This window comes from Manis pentadactyla, chromosome 4 (genome assembly GCF_030020395.1).
Source record: "Manis pentadactyla isolate mManPen7 chromosome 4, mManPen7.hap1, whole genome shotgun sequence".
NCBI lineage: Eukaryota > Metazoa > Chordata > Mammalia > Pholidota > Manidae > Manis > Manis pentadactyla.
Genome location: NC_080022.1, coordinates 159,717,032 through 159,730,301, shown reverse-complemented (window position 1 = coordinate 159,730,301; position 13,270 = coordinate 159,717,032). Strand labels below are relative to the sequence as shown.

The window sequence follows — 13,270 nt, the reverse complement described above, 5'->3', positions numbered from 1 at the left end:
CCATTTTAAATGGTGAACCCAGGGACAGTTTCACCAAGACTGAGGAAGTGACTTTTGAGCAAAGGACTTGAAACAGGTGAGAGAGCGAGCTCTGCAGAACTTCATTCCGGTTGGAGGGAATAGCAAGTGCAAAGGCCCTGAGGGAGAAGCATGCCTGGTTTTGGTGTGAGCAGAGTAGAATAAAATCCAAGCTTTACTATGGTTTATAAGGCAGTCCCATTCCCTCACCCCCCTCCCCAAAACCTCCTCCCTCTACATCTCCAACGTTTCTCCCTACCCTATCCCACTCCCCATCCCCCTTTACTGTATTCCATCCTCACCGATCTTCTAGTTCAGCAGAAGCTATTTCCTGCTTTTGTCTGTGCTGTTGCCTCTGATGGGAATACTCCCCAACCCTTATTTCCAAATACAGTTTGTAAGGCTGGCTCCTCATCCTGCACGTTTGTTTATATTTCACCTTAGGCCTTTTCAAACCACAGGACCTACAATAGGTCTCTTGTTACTTCTTTCCTGTTTCCTTAGTGACACTAATTACACCGTGCAATTGGGATTCACACATACATATATATGAATTTATTAAAACTCAATAGGTAAGTGGTATCTCATCATTTGAATTTGCATTTTATCACTAGTGAGGATGAAGCACTTTCCCGAGTAATTGGTGGTTCCTGGCATGAACTCTTTTCTATATTTTGTCCAAACAAATGATCACTTAAGTCTCTGTCTTCAGAGTGAGAGCAGGCTGGGCCAGCCGGAGCCCCACCCTGTCCATTTGTCTGGGAGCAATTTATTTTCCAGCTTCCCGGCAGAGTCGGTGAGTCACTTCTTCTCAGGAATTATTCCAAAACACAAACCCATTTAGAGGAAAGTGTTCGTTTCACTTCTACATCACTAAGTTGTGAAAATGGGCAAGAAAGTTGCACTTGAGTAGTGCCAGGTACTTCCATTATGCAGTTATTATTGAGCAATTGTTAATGGCCACCTGATCATGCATTACAAAAGTAATGACGGTTACAGGGAAACAAGGGGAGCCCTGCCCCTCACCCACCCTCCGCCTTTTCCAGGGGGCTCTCCGTGAAGATGCAAATGGCCTGACTCCTCGAGGCCCCCTTGGGGTCTCCTTGGGAATCAGAGCCTAGCAGCTCCATAGCGCTCAGAAGGATCCAAGCTAGGCTTTCTCAAGCTCTGCCGTGGTTACAGCTCCTCTCGCGAGAGCATGTGCAAGGCCCGGCTCCAGCGGCGCTGTCGGGATGTTGGCACAGCGCTCCAGACCGCGCCCCCTCTGGCGCAGCTGGGAGATGCGGGAAGGAGCGGCCGGCGGCGCGCACGCGCAGGTGAGCGGAGCGGACGCGAGGACCCGAGGGCGGGGGGCGGGGCCTTGCGTCGCGCCGCGGGCACGTCGCTGCGCGTCCTCAGTATTTAATGTCTCAGTGTTCCACCGGTCTAGAGGAGCACGTGGGGGAGCGGCCAGAACGCCGAGCTGAGGGCCGCGGGGCGGGGCTGGGGCCGGGGTCGAGGGGCGGCGACGGACGCCTAGGAGCTGGTAAGTTCGGGTGGCTGCCCGAGGATCACCTGCCGGGGTCCCGAGGGCGACGCGATCCGGGTGCAGGGGAACCTAGAGTGCAGGTGCGGGGTGCGACGCGCGCTCTAGGTGTCCTCGGGGCCAGAGGCTCCGGACGTCAAGCGCGTGCGGAAGGGCTCCGGCCCCCTCGCCTACTGTCAAGCAGGCCGTTCTTTCCCTTGCGTCGCTCGCGCGCCCGCTCGTTCTCCGCAGCTGGCGTTGTCTGCCTGAGGGCTCCAGCTGACAGGTCGCGTGTGCGTGGCTGGGGCCGCGCTCTGCAGCCGCGCTGTGTCCCGCATGCACGTCACCATTCTCGGGAGCGGCGGGCGCGAACGCGACGCCCGGGGCACCACTCTGCTGCTTAACTTTTTCCGAGCGCGCACACCCTCCTGTGAGGCAGACCTGAGAGCGTCCCACCCAAGGTCGCCCAACCCTACACGCGTTTACTTTTCAAAGGTCGTGTGTATCCAGTCTGAGCTGGGATAGGCGGCCGCGGAGCGGGCTGTGGGAAGTGCCAGGTGTTCATAAGGGCGAGAAGGTGCCCCAAGGCCTTTCCTGAGGGGTTGGAGTTTGTCACTTCAGGAACCTCACCCAACTTGAGCCTCGTTAGCTGACTGTTGGGTTGCTCTCCACCTAGGCCGGGCAGTGGCAAACATGAGCAGGTAGCCCAGCCCTCGAGAGTTCAGTGCGGAGAACCAGAGGAACAGGCTTAGTTTGCAGAACGGGGAGGATGGGCTAGGAGACAGGTGGCAATTGGAACCCGTTTTCGGGCGGACAGACCGTTTGGAGCGAGTTAAGGTCTCGAGGCCAAAGGCATGGTAGAGGATTAGCATTTGCAGCTTGTAAAAGGGTATCTGGATAGGTGGTGGCCGTTCTGTCCGGTGTGCTCGCCGACTTAATGCCCGGGGGTGCGTGGGTCACGTGTGATGCTCCTCCTTCCCCTCCCCAGGCCGGCAGTCTGCGGCAACCACGCTAGTTTCGGAGTTACAGGTCAAAATGTACTTGAAGAGGCCGTGGTCTGGAAGCCTCCGAGTTCACCAATTCAACTATTTTGCTCCCTAAGGTGCGGTTCTTCCCCTTTTCCCTCATAGGGAGGTATAGGGAAGGAAAGGAGCTGCTGGTGGTGGGCAATAACGAATCCACTACTTGGAAACCCATGGCTTTTCTCGATCTTTAGCAGAGATGCCCAAGTTGCCGGGCGCCTCCCTGCCCTTCCACTGCCGCTAACACAAACCCGGTGCACTTCGCTCCAGGTGTGAGTGAAGGCCTCTGAAGCCGGGTATGGTGTATGGGTAATTAGGCAATAGAGCAATTAGATTAAACTAGCTAGCTGTCTTTACCCTACTGAAGTGCAAGCTACTTGGTGTTTAAATTTATCTCCTGCAGGGAAATCTGGTCTGCTTGGACACCTGGCACTATCAAAATGGTTGGTTGGTTTGCTGTTACACCCTCCCCCACCCCCACCCCCACCCCCATCCCCAACTTTGTTGCAATTACTGATAAGGAATACCCTTTACAAAAAGCTGTTAATTCTGGCATCTAGTAACCTTACCATGCTCTTGTGTTCAGTCTTTCCCAAATTAGTTTTTTTATTTTTTTAACTCTATTTAGAAAGCAAAGCTTGGACTCTTAACATCACCCATCCAATCTGCTTTCTTTTTAAAGGCGTAGAGCATCTTTGAAATGAAGAGAGCGTGATTTAATCATTTATCAGGTTCTCCTGTTCTTGGCTTTCAGGTAGTTCATCTGCTGATTACTTAAGACTTTTTGAGCACGTGGAAACAAGTGAAGTTATATTTTGGGGAGCTTTTTGACTTGTGTGGAATCTTTCCTTTTTCACCTCTTTGCGAGTTTTGTGGGTTCTGATTCTATCCTCAGATCAAGTGTGGCCCTAGAATAGAGGTCCTCTGGATCTTTACAGGTATGCAAATCACTGAAGCTTCAGTTCCTACCTGGATTAAATACTTTCTATTGTCATTCGCATTGTTAGGTGATGGCCCATAATTTGCAGGTAGCTGATCCCTTCCAAGCCCATGAGTGATACTGGTTTAATGGATTTGTGTCTAGCCTGGAGTCCTTTGTATGAACACCAGTTCCTCCTCCCAGCTGTTTCTAGGAAATACATTCACATTTAGCTGCTGCAGGATGACAGTGAAGGTATCTTTGTAAATGGCCTGCTCAGGTGCCAAGTGGATATGTGTCCAATGTGAGGTTGCTTAGCATCAGTATTTTAAAGCAATTGGTTTTGCTCTCCCTGGTAACCCAAATTATTCTTGGTCTTTGGACTCAGGCTGGGTCATAGGCAGGATTTGTGTGTGGATGAAGACTAGTTTTAGCCTTTACAGTGTGCCCTTGTCCTTATCCTAAAGACAAGTTGAGATAATATTTGGGGTTTAGTGCTGTACCTTGTACATGATGGTTGCTCAAGCATGCTGCCCCCCCACCCCTTTTTTCTCCACTAAAGAATCTTTGACACTGACATGAAGTTTCTCTTGAATCAATTGAGTGATTTGAATTTTTTTGAAATACCCTTCCCCCAGCCTCTGACCTGGAAGCTTGGTTGGAAGGAAAACGAAGAATTGGTTTCCCCCATTTCCTCAGGCAGCTCCTGGACCTATCCTGCAGCATGACTTGATGTTTCAGGGCTTTGAGGATTGGGCACCCCATGTGCCTGGCAAGCTCGCCCTTCCAGCCCATTCTCTCCGGGCCACTCCTTCCTAAGCTTGCCTGTAAATCCAGAATGAGAGGACTTCTCTGCAACTTGGTCTGTTGTACTATTATGGGGAAGTTGACAGATTTGTGTATGACTTAATACCTTCAGTTTGCCATTCTGAAGAGTTTTCCCCTGCCCTGGAGAAGTGGTGGGTCCTCTTGTCCCACTGAAATCGTCTCATACTGCTTTGAGTTGCTAATTGTAATCCTAACCTTGCTGTTTAGGGCAATCTTCTGTTTCTTCTACCTCCCTTTCCGTTGTAATGGCTCAAACAGGTTTCACCTTTATTCTCATTTAACACTGAGACCCGTTGTATGTAGCACTCTTCTGATCAAACCTGCTGGCCCTCCTACCTGATTTTAAACGGGCTGTGGAAACCATGATCAATAACAATGTTTTGAGTAGGACAGAGTCCGGCTGGAAAAGCAGCTGGTGAGGACATGGCAATTAAAATTTAGAAGATGCCTTTTCCTTGAGAGTTACTGGGCTAGGTGAAATATAAGCAAACACCTCTCTAATCCTATAATACTCACACTTCTGAATATGGTTGTGGAGGGTGAAGCTGGAGGTCACATGGGATTGTTTCAGTGGCTAATAAAAATACAAACTGAGGGGTAGAGAAACTGACAATTGTGGATTTGGACTTAAACTAAGTCCTGGTTTAACTGAGAAGCAAGAAATAGTCAAACCCATGAGCTTCTCTCCTAATCTTTCCATTGCTTTCTAAGCAGACTGTTGGAGTGAAGATGTGTTCAACCTTCTGGGGACTGGCTTTCAGTAATCAGCTTTCAAGGTGTCCTTTTCTTTAATTTTCTTTTCCTCTTAGTAAATGGTCTTTAGTCATTACCATTTAGACATTTCTACAGCTCAGTTTGATAGTTTACAGCAGTTGAGTGTAAACATTCTGTCCCCATCTGGTAATACTGGATGGCTGCCTTCACTTAGCCTGGTGTCACTGAGGCCCACACATTTAGGAACAAAGCAGAGCCCCAGGTGAGTTCTGGAAGTAAAAGCATGCAGTGCTGAGGGCTGATGAGGCTTGTCTCACTCTGGTCTTAGCTAGCAGTAGCCCTGGATCGGCTGGTAAAGGCTGCATGCAGCTTTCTGGGCTGAAACCTGGCTGTGGTACTAGCAGGTCTAGACGTTGGCCCTCTTAGGGTCTCAGTTTTTCTTCAGCTGGTAAAAGAAGTTTGGTCAACATCAGAGGTGTTCAGATTGTACTCTTGGAAGCCCTGGAGTTAGTCTAAGGTGCCTTGGGGCTGCTGGAAGGTGGAGTTGCCTGCAGGGTTGTGTATTGGGAGGAGTGTGTTTGAGCCAAGATGAGTGGCTCAGTGGATAGTGTAAATCGAAGACTGAAAAAAAAAATTCTAATTCACTGTTTTAGGTGCATCTCAAATTCTCCTAGCTCTAAGGTGTTTCTGTGCTAAATATTTCTAATTTTTTTTTTAACAATATCTCTTTTCATCTATCCTTAGGGGAGAAGATCTAGAGCTGCCTTGCCCTATAGGGTTGGCTGCTAGTCATGTGTGGCTACTTAAATTTAAGCTTTTTAAAGCATTAAGTAAACAATTCCTTGGTGACATTAGTCACATTTCATGTACTCACTAGTCTCATGTAACCAGTGGCTACAGTGCTGGACTCCAGTGCAGGTCTAGAACATTTTCACCATCACAGAATGTTCTGTTGGACAATGCTAGACTTAGTTCTTTGCCAAACTCTAAAAGTTTAATTGCCTTACCTTGTAAAGCAACATATGTTAGGGCTTAGTCCTCCATAGTCCACAAATCCAACAGCTTTGGTGACAAATTGTTTACCAGCTTCTCCATGGCATGCTAAGAAGCCAATTTTGGTCTGCCACCTTGGGGGCAGTCATTAATTAGGAAACAGTTTGTGTGAGGAGCATAGTGTGGGGTCTTGGGATGGGAGCATGAAGCAGAAGGCCAGACACTAGCCCTTGGAAAGCTGTTTTGGTTCAAGAGCCTGTTTCTTGTCATAAAGGTTCTTGCTGGTCCTCCAGGGCCTGTGCTCACTGTCCTTGATCTCCAGATGTCTGCAGACCTGCTACATGGCCCTTCACCCAATGACTTCCTGTAGGGTCCCAGTGTGGGCTCTCTGCTAAACCAGGTTGCAGATACCTTACAAGTGGCATTTTCTTTCTTTCCCTCTAGTCCATCTCCATGTTAGGAGGCCTGTTTTTACAGAAGGCATGGGGGAGAGTTGGGCCACAGTGGGTGAAGTGTTGGTGTGGTACTATTCTGGGGAATGGGCTTTATTTCCAGATTCCACCCCCACCCCGATCCAGCCCTGGGCATGTTTTAGCTTGAACCCTGCTAGAATGACCTTTGGTAAACAATGTGAGAGCTCTCTTTTCTTGGAGTCAGACAGCATATCAAGATGCATATCAGACACTTATGGATGACCTACTTTATACCTGGCATCTTAGGAGGATAGTTTTTTCAAACTATTCCCTTTTTATTGTCTCTCAACCCTGTGAGGTTAAGTATTTCTAGTTTGTGTATGAGGCACCTGAAGTCCTGAGGAAGGACTGCAGGGCAGGGCTGGGCTGACTTTGGACCTAGATCAGGGTTCTGTATCTTTAATTCTATGCTTAGAGGCTGTTTCTTATTTACTGTCCCATTATCCCTCCATCCACATCCAAAAAATGAAACTGGATTTTTAAAAGATTAAAAATCCGATTTCACAGATTAAGTCAGACTGTTAGGTGTTTTGAGTCATTTCAGCCTCATTATAGCCCAATGAGGGGAGGCATTCTTATCCCATTTTGCAGGAAACTAAAACTCAGTGTCACTTTAATGTTCTTTATCTTTAATGTGCTAGCCTTTCCCAAACCAGGTTTTATCATTTGAATCTTGCAGCCATCCGGTGCCTTTGAGCTGCACAAATGACTGACTGAAACAGCCTTGTGGATTAGGTAGCTGTGCCTCAGGGCCTGACAAACTGCTCTGAAGGCTATGGTTTAGCTCAGTGGCTTGGTTGAAAAGGCAACCTGGAAGTCACTCCTTCTCTGGCTAATAATAACATGGCCTGTCAGATATCCCATGGAGGTCCTGATACCATCCCTTGGTCCCTCCCCCACATGCTGTTGCCTGGGAGTAGCTTGGTGCCTGTTGGAGGAGGCAGCAGGGTATGTTCAAGCTCCGGCCCTCAGCTGCCACCCCTATCCCTTCTCCAGCGTTGGCCTGGGACAGCAGGTCTGAAGGTTAGGGTTGAGTCTTCTGTAGATCTCGCTGCCCCCCTCTTTCCTGTCCCTGTAAAGAGAAGGAAGCAGGAGTGATTTGCTCTGAGCTGCCTTAGAAGGAGGCCTGCACTCTGATGTGCCTTGAGCTCTGTCTGTGGTGAGAAAAGGCCTTGCTGAGAATAACCTCCTTGCTTTGTCCTTTGACTTTGGTGAGGCCCACCTGGCCAAGCTTGTGCTCCTGTCAGGCTATTTTTATAGCAGATGGTATCCTTTAGGAGGGCCAAGTGTGAGTGGCTTCAGTGTACAGGGCAGGTCCTGGTGCTGAAGCTGCTGCCTGCTAATCAGGAGAGAAAGGAGGATAAAGCCACCCCACAAACTTGGGGTGTGTGGGAAGGAGGGGGAGGTGGCTGCTTAAGAGGTCTCAGGGGCTGCCTTTCCTATTCTGGATGTGTGGCAGAGGCCCAGCCATGCCTCCTGGGCCAGGCAGGCATGTGACTGAGGCAGCCCAGGATGCCAGGGAACTCCTAAGTTTGGGACCGCAGTCCTGGGGAATGAGTGATGACCCCATGTTGCCCCAGCAGCCAATTTCTTCGGACATCACATAATCTCATGTTCATGGGAAGTCACTCAACCTAAGGGCAGGCCACTAAATGGACACCAAAAACTGTAAAACATGGCTCTGCTGGGAGCCTGATTGCTGCCATCCCCTGGCTTAAAAACCAAAATAAAAACACGAGAGGAGGCAAAGCCGTGCTGCTCAGTAGGAATTCTTAACGGGAGCCACCAAGGCTGAAGAGATGGAAAAGGAGTTAGACAAACAAGTTCTGTTCCTCACTGCATCCTTTCCTTTCTCCCTTCTTTTTTTGGTTCCTCCTTCCCTCTAACTTGGAGCTGCCAACTCGAGCCCAGCTCTCTGTTTCTGATTAGGAGAGCTTCGAGCCCTATAAGGCCCTCTGTTGCTTACAGTTTATGTTGGCTGGAAAGTAAGGTTGTTTTTGCAGTCTGATTCCAAAAAGTGGCAAGGGCTTATGTGGGGCTGAGTGTGTGTATACGTCTGTGTCTATCCCCGTCCCCACTAGCCCCGCCAGAGCTGGATCACCTTGTAGCAGATTCATCTGAGGGGCAGGGCTTAGCAGGGACTCTCGAAGGCTAATGAGTGGTGTGTTTCCAGGACTTCCTGACAAACATTTGCTGAGAACTCCAACTGGAAGTAAAACGTGAGCCCGTTTGCTCACACAACTTGTTGTGTGCCCGCCATGCTAACAGCTATGGAGGCACCTTGTTTCAGGAATAAATTCTGGATCCTGCTTTTGTTTGTTAAGAAACTACAGCCCCTTGGCATTTTGGGCAAGTTGGTGCACCTCTCTGGAGGTAGTTGGGTGAACCTGCTCCTCCAGGTTTTTGACTTTCGGTACTGCCTCCGCCCAGTGATGCTGGGGGGTTCCTTCTCCGGCTGTAGCCTTCTGACCTCATCATCTCTCGACTCCTTTCCTTGCTGTCTCTTGAGTGAGCCAACCTTGTTCTTGTTCTTGGCCTGTGTTTTTCCTGCCTGGAACTTTCTCCTGCTCTCCTTTCCCTGTCCTCCCAGATCTTGGCATGGATTCCTCCTTGCTCACTCTTCCAGCTATGCTGCCACCTTTTGGGAGAGGCATTAATTCCCTGACCATTCTGTCTGAAGCTCCCTCTCTCTCCCAAGTACACTTTATCCAGCCTTTCTCAGCCTGGGTTCCTCATCTACACTACAGAACACAGATGATGACTGACTGACTGTTTCTCAGCTCTTGCTGTTAGTACCATGGTAGATGCACAAAGTATACTTAGCTCATTATGTACAAGAAGGCCTCGGGCTCAGCTCTCCGAACCCTTTGAGAGAGGCTGCAGGTTTATTACATTTGGTTGCTGCATCTTGGCAGCATCTCATCTGAAATGTGACTCCCTCCCTCTCCTTCCACCTTTGCTTCCTGAGGGCTCTTTCCATACCCCCCATCTTCAGTGGAACCTGGTTCCCAGTGGGTATTAAAATCTTTATTAAGTGACTAGCTCTGAGGGGTCCTGCTACCTGATGCTGGTTAGACCTCAGTGGAGTGGGGAGGCCAGATGCCTTGGCATCTAAATAGTGTATTTCTAAATGGTATACTCCTCCTTATTTCTTTCCCTTTTTAAAAATATCAGATTTGTTTTTCTTCTCTGGATGGTAAGAAGTTGGCTTATTCCTACAGTTGTTTTCTTTCTTGATGCGCTCACTGTAGCAGAAGCACAACTTTTGGTCAAGTTGCTATTTGGAGTATATGTTGTTAGGCTACAAATACTGCTTATTCTGCAGAGTTCTTAGTTTTCTGTATTTCCTTTCTGCTCTCCCCACTCTCTTTTCTCCCAGTTAATTTCCATTGTTTCTTTAGGTTACTTTTCTGTGCATCTCACCAGTTCTCTGATTCTCCCCTGGGCCTTGGCCATTGCTGTCAAGCTCCTGTCCTTGGTGGGAAGCTCCTCTCATTGTGCTTAATCATACCAGGTCCTTGACAGTAGGAAGCATGCTGTCCCCAGACTCTGCCTCCTGGGTATTGCTTCTCCCCTTCTTGATGCTCCTCCTGTCTTGGTTTACTCCCTTGTCTTGCTGGGACAAGGGAGTAAACCAAATTCCAGTAGCTTGCTGAGAAAGTGTGTGAAGGTGGGTAGCCAGCAAAAAGCAAGTTGATTCTGCACAAGACAAGCCCCTTTGAAGGCATGGTTTGGGGTATGTGGCTGAACATGGCAGGGTTGTTGGAAAGTGGGTAAAGACAACTAGGCCCCCAGATCCGTTCTACCATGCCAGCGGAAGCTCTGGCTTTACTTTATGGAATAGTTTAAATGAGAGGGGATCTGGATTTGGGCACCAGGTCATGGTGAAAATGGGTATTGAATGAATCTGCTTATTGAATGGGGCAACCCAACCCCCCTTGGCTGCCACAGTGCTGCTGTTCAGGCTCATGTCCTCTCATTCCCCCACCCCAGGACATTAGAACATTCTAATCTAGGGAAACTGGCAGTCTGATTCCTGTTTGTCCTTCATTTTGGTCAAGATACTTGCCTGATTCTTAGACCAAGCTTGTCAGTGGCAGATGGTAGTAACAGGCCCACTGGAGAAGAGGTCATTGGGCCCAAAGAGAAACGGAAAGACTTGAAAGTGCCTCAGAAGTATGTTTGTCTGATTCTGTTTCCCAGTGCTCTTTGGACCTCATAGATTCCAGTAAATGTTTGTTGAAAAGAAATTGCCTTACGCCTTTATGTTATTTCTGAGTTGGCCATATTACACTATCTGCTATTTGGGAAATTCGTGTCTTACCTCTTTGCTTTGCCCATCTGAGGTGGTGGTGTGAGGGTCTTTTGCCTCACATCAGCATCTTTTCTGATTACTTTTGAAGGCACATGTCATCTTTGTTATTTTTTATGTAAGGTCGTTGCCCAATCACAACATTGTGCATTTTGGGCAGTCTTGGGTAGTGTTCAGTGGTCATGGGTGGGAACACCATGTACCCAGAAACACTTTCCTGATACCTGCCTTATTGCCATCCTCAGAAACGTGTCAGAATTCACTTGTAAAGCTGGTGATGAGGGGTAGGATGGATGTGACATACTCATTAGTTTTTTTGAACTATACCCCTATCCCCATCAAATGAAGCAATGGGAAGACCTTTGTAGGTGGTGCTGATTTTTTTTCTGTTACCCTTTGACGTCTAATAAGAATGGGCCTGCCATGGGTTCAGTCAGCAGAGAAGGAGGGAGGGTGCACAGTTCACTCTTAGGAGGGTTCCTTTTTTTTTTTTTACCAAGTTTTCCAAACTGGGAGTTAAGTTTTAATTGAACTGGAGGAAGAAGAGTTCTTAATTTGAGACCATGTCCAGAGATGGGATTTTTCACTTCTGGCTTTTCTTACCTGGAGCTCCTGTACTGAACTCTGGGATTCCATTTCGGCTGGAGGCAGCTTCACCGATCAGGTATTCACGTCCAGATGTTTCTGGGTTAAACGTCCAGTCTCCTGCAGAGCAGGCTGGGAAGTGGTCCATGACGTCCCAGAACAGGGAGTGTGGTTGGTCTGGCTGCCCTGGCTCAGCCGGCTGTTCTGTGGGGCCATCACAATGAAGGGCGTGGGGTACAGTTCTGAGCAGGACCTCAAAGCCTCACTGTGAGCTAATTTGGAATCTTGAGGATGCCAGCATGAGCTACAGCTTACTCAACACTCACTAAGGTTGAAGGTTACAACCTAGTGAACACCGGGCCTGGGCTGAGACTTACACACGTGAGGCATGGCTCCAGCACTCTAATTCCTGGGCCTCAGCCGTGCTGCTGAGGGTGAGTGGCCAAGCTTACCATCATCCCCAACCGTGGGTGGCAGGACCAAACACTGCCCAGCAAGGCAGGCAATGGCCATCCCACCTCTTCTGTTTCCTTCAGCTCTTCTGGGACCACCCTCTAGAGCTCTGCTGTTCAGTAAGTAGCCACCAGCTATGAATTGTTTTTTAAATTAAATTAACATGAAATAGCATTTGAAATTCAGTTTTCAGCCACCCTGGTCACATTTCAAGTGCTCAGTAGCCCCCTGTGACTAAATAGCTGCCAGTTTTGGACTGTAGTCACCACTTGGGAATCACCCAGGCCCTTGCCTCTTGTGACCTCTGCTTTTGGCCTTGTTGCAACTGCCTTGACTTGTTCCCATTGCCTTGACAGTAAAGGTCAAACTCCTTTTGTTGGCCCAGAACAGCTTGTCATCTTTAGCTCCCAGGAGTTGTCCTGCTTTACTTTGGGACTTGCTGCCCCCTCCCACCCATAAAGGCATCTGTTTAGAACCTTAATTTTTGTCATTAAGTTATCATTGCAACCTAAGGAAGTTCTGGCCTTCTTTAAGAGACTCTTCCTTGGGTTCTCTTTGCCTGCTACTGAAATCAGGCTCAGCTTAGTGCAGAGGTGTGTGTGAGAGAGAGATAGAGACAGACACACAGACAGACACACAGATTGTTCTGTCTGGACTGTGAGCTTCTGGTAGACAAGTTTTTTCATGCAGCAACTTAAACATATTTCAATGTATGTGCCTAACCTCTTCTTGAGGGGGAATTAGGTAAATGGATTGTATACAAATCAAGAAGCACACTTGTGGTCTTGCATAGACCTCTGTATTGTGTGGTCTTTCTCCAGCAAATTCTGAGTAGGAAGGAGGGGCCTTGGCCTGGCCCCCAGCCTGCTTGTTCTCTGAGTGCGCTAGCAGCAGGTGCTGGGCTTTGGTTCTGGATCATGTAGCTTTCCTTGTCCTTACAAGACCCCCGTCAAAGGAAGAACCCTTTGGCAAGAAGTTGATGTACTCAGCACTGTAGAGATGGAGTGTGTTGAGCTGCCTCCTGTTGGTTAGCACCCAGGAACAGTCTGTTTTTATGATTGATTTTCCCATCAATTAATTACATGCAGTTCTTTTTCTACAGTAACTGCAGCCAAATGGGCTTAGTCACCGGGACGAACATTCTTTGTACCATTCTCAGATTTTCTTGTTTGGCAGAAGGTTCTAGACTGCAGTGACCCAGTTGGTCATCAGGGTTGGGAGTGGGGCCATTACTTCTCCAGAGGTAAGCTCTTCTGAGAAGCTGCAGGTTCCTCTGGGAGAAAGAAGGAATTCTTTTAAAACCTTGAGAGAGGTAAACTCTAAGGCCTTACGGGGCTGTGGCATGCGTCTGCCTTCAGTTCCATGTGACCACTGGGCAACCAGCCAGTGTGTGTCTATTCCAGGCAAGTAAACCTGCTAAAAATAAGCAAGCAGCTATTTAATTCCAAC

At 48.5% G+C, this 13,270-nt stretch overlaps 1 protein-coding gene across 2 annotated transcripts in view; it reads left to right on the top strand.

Moving 5' to 3' along the window:
- Positions 1-1,374: 1,374 nt before the first annotated feature.
- AKAP1 (A-kinase anchoring protein 1) overlaps positions 1,375-13,270 on the top strand; it is a 30,687-nt gene continuing 18,791 nt past the window's right edge. The window contains exon 1 of one of the 2 annotated variants that reach the window (XM_036879668.2): positions 1,375-1,543. The gene's annotated coding sequence lies outside the window, so the exon portion shown is untranslated. Of the gene's footprint in view, positions 1,544-10,544; positions 10,648-13,270 lie in introns of those variants that run through there. The other variant, XM_036879669.2, reaches the window with a different exon arrangement.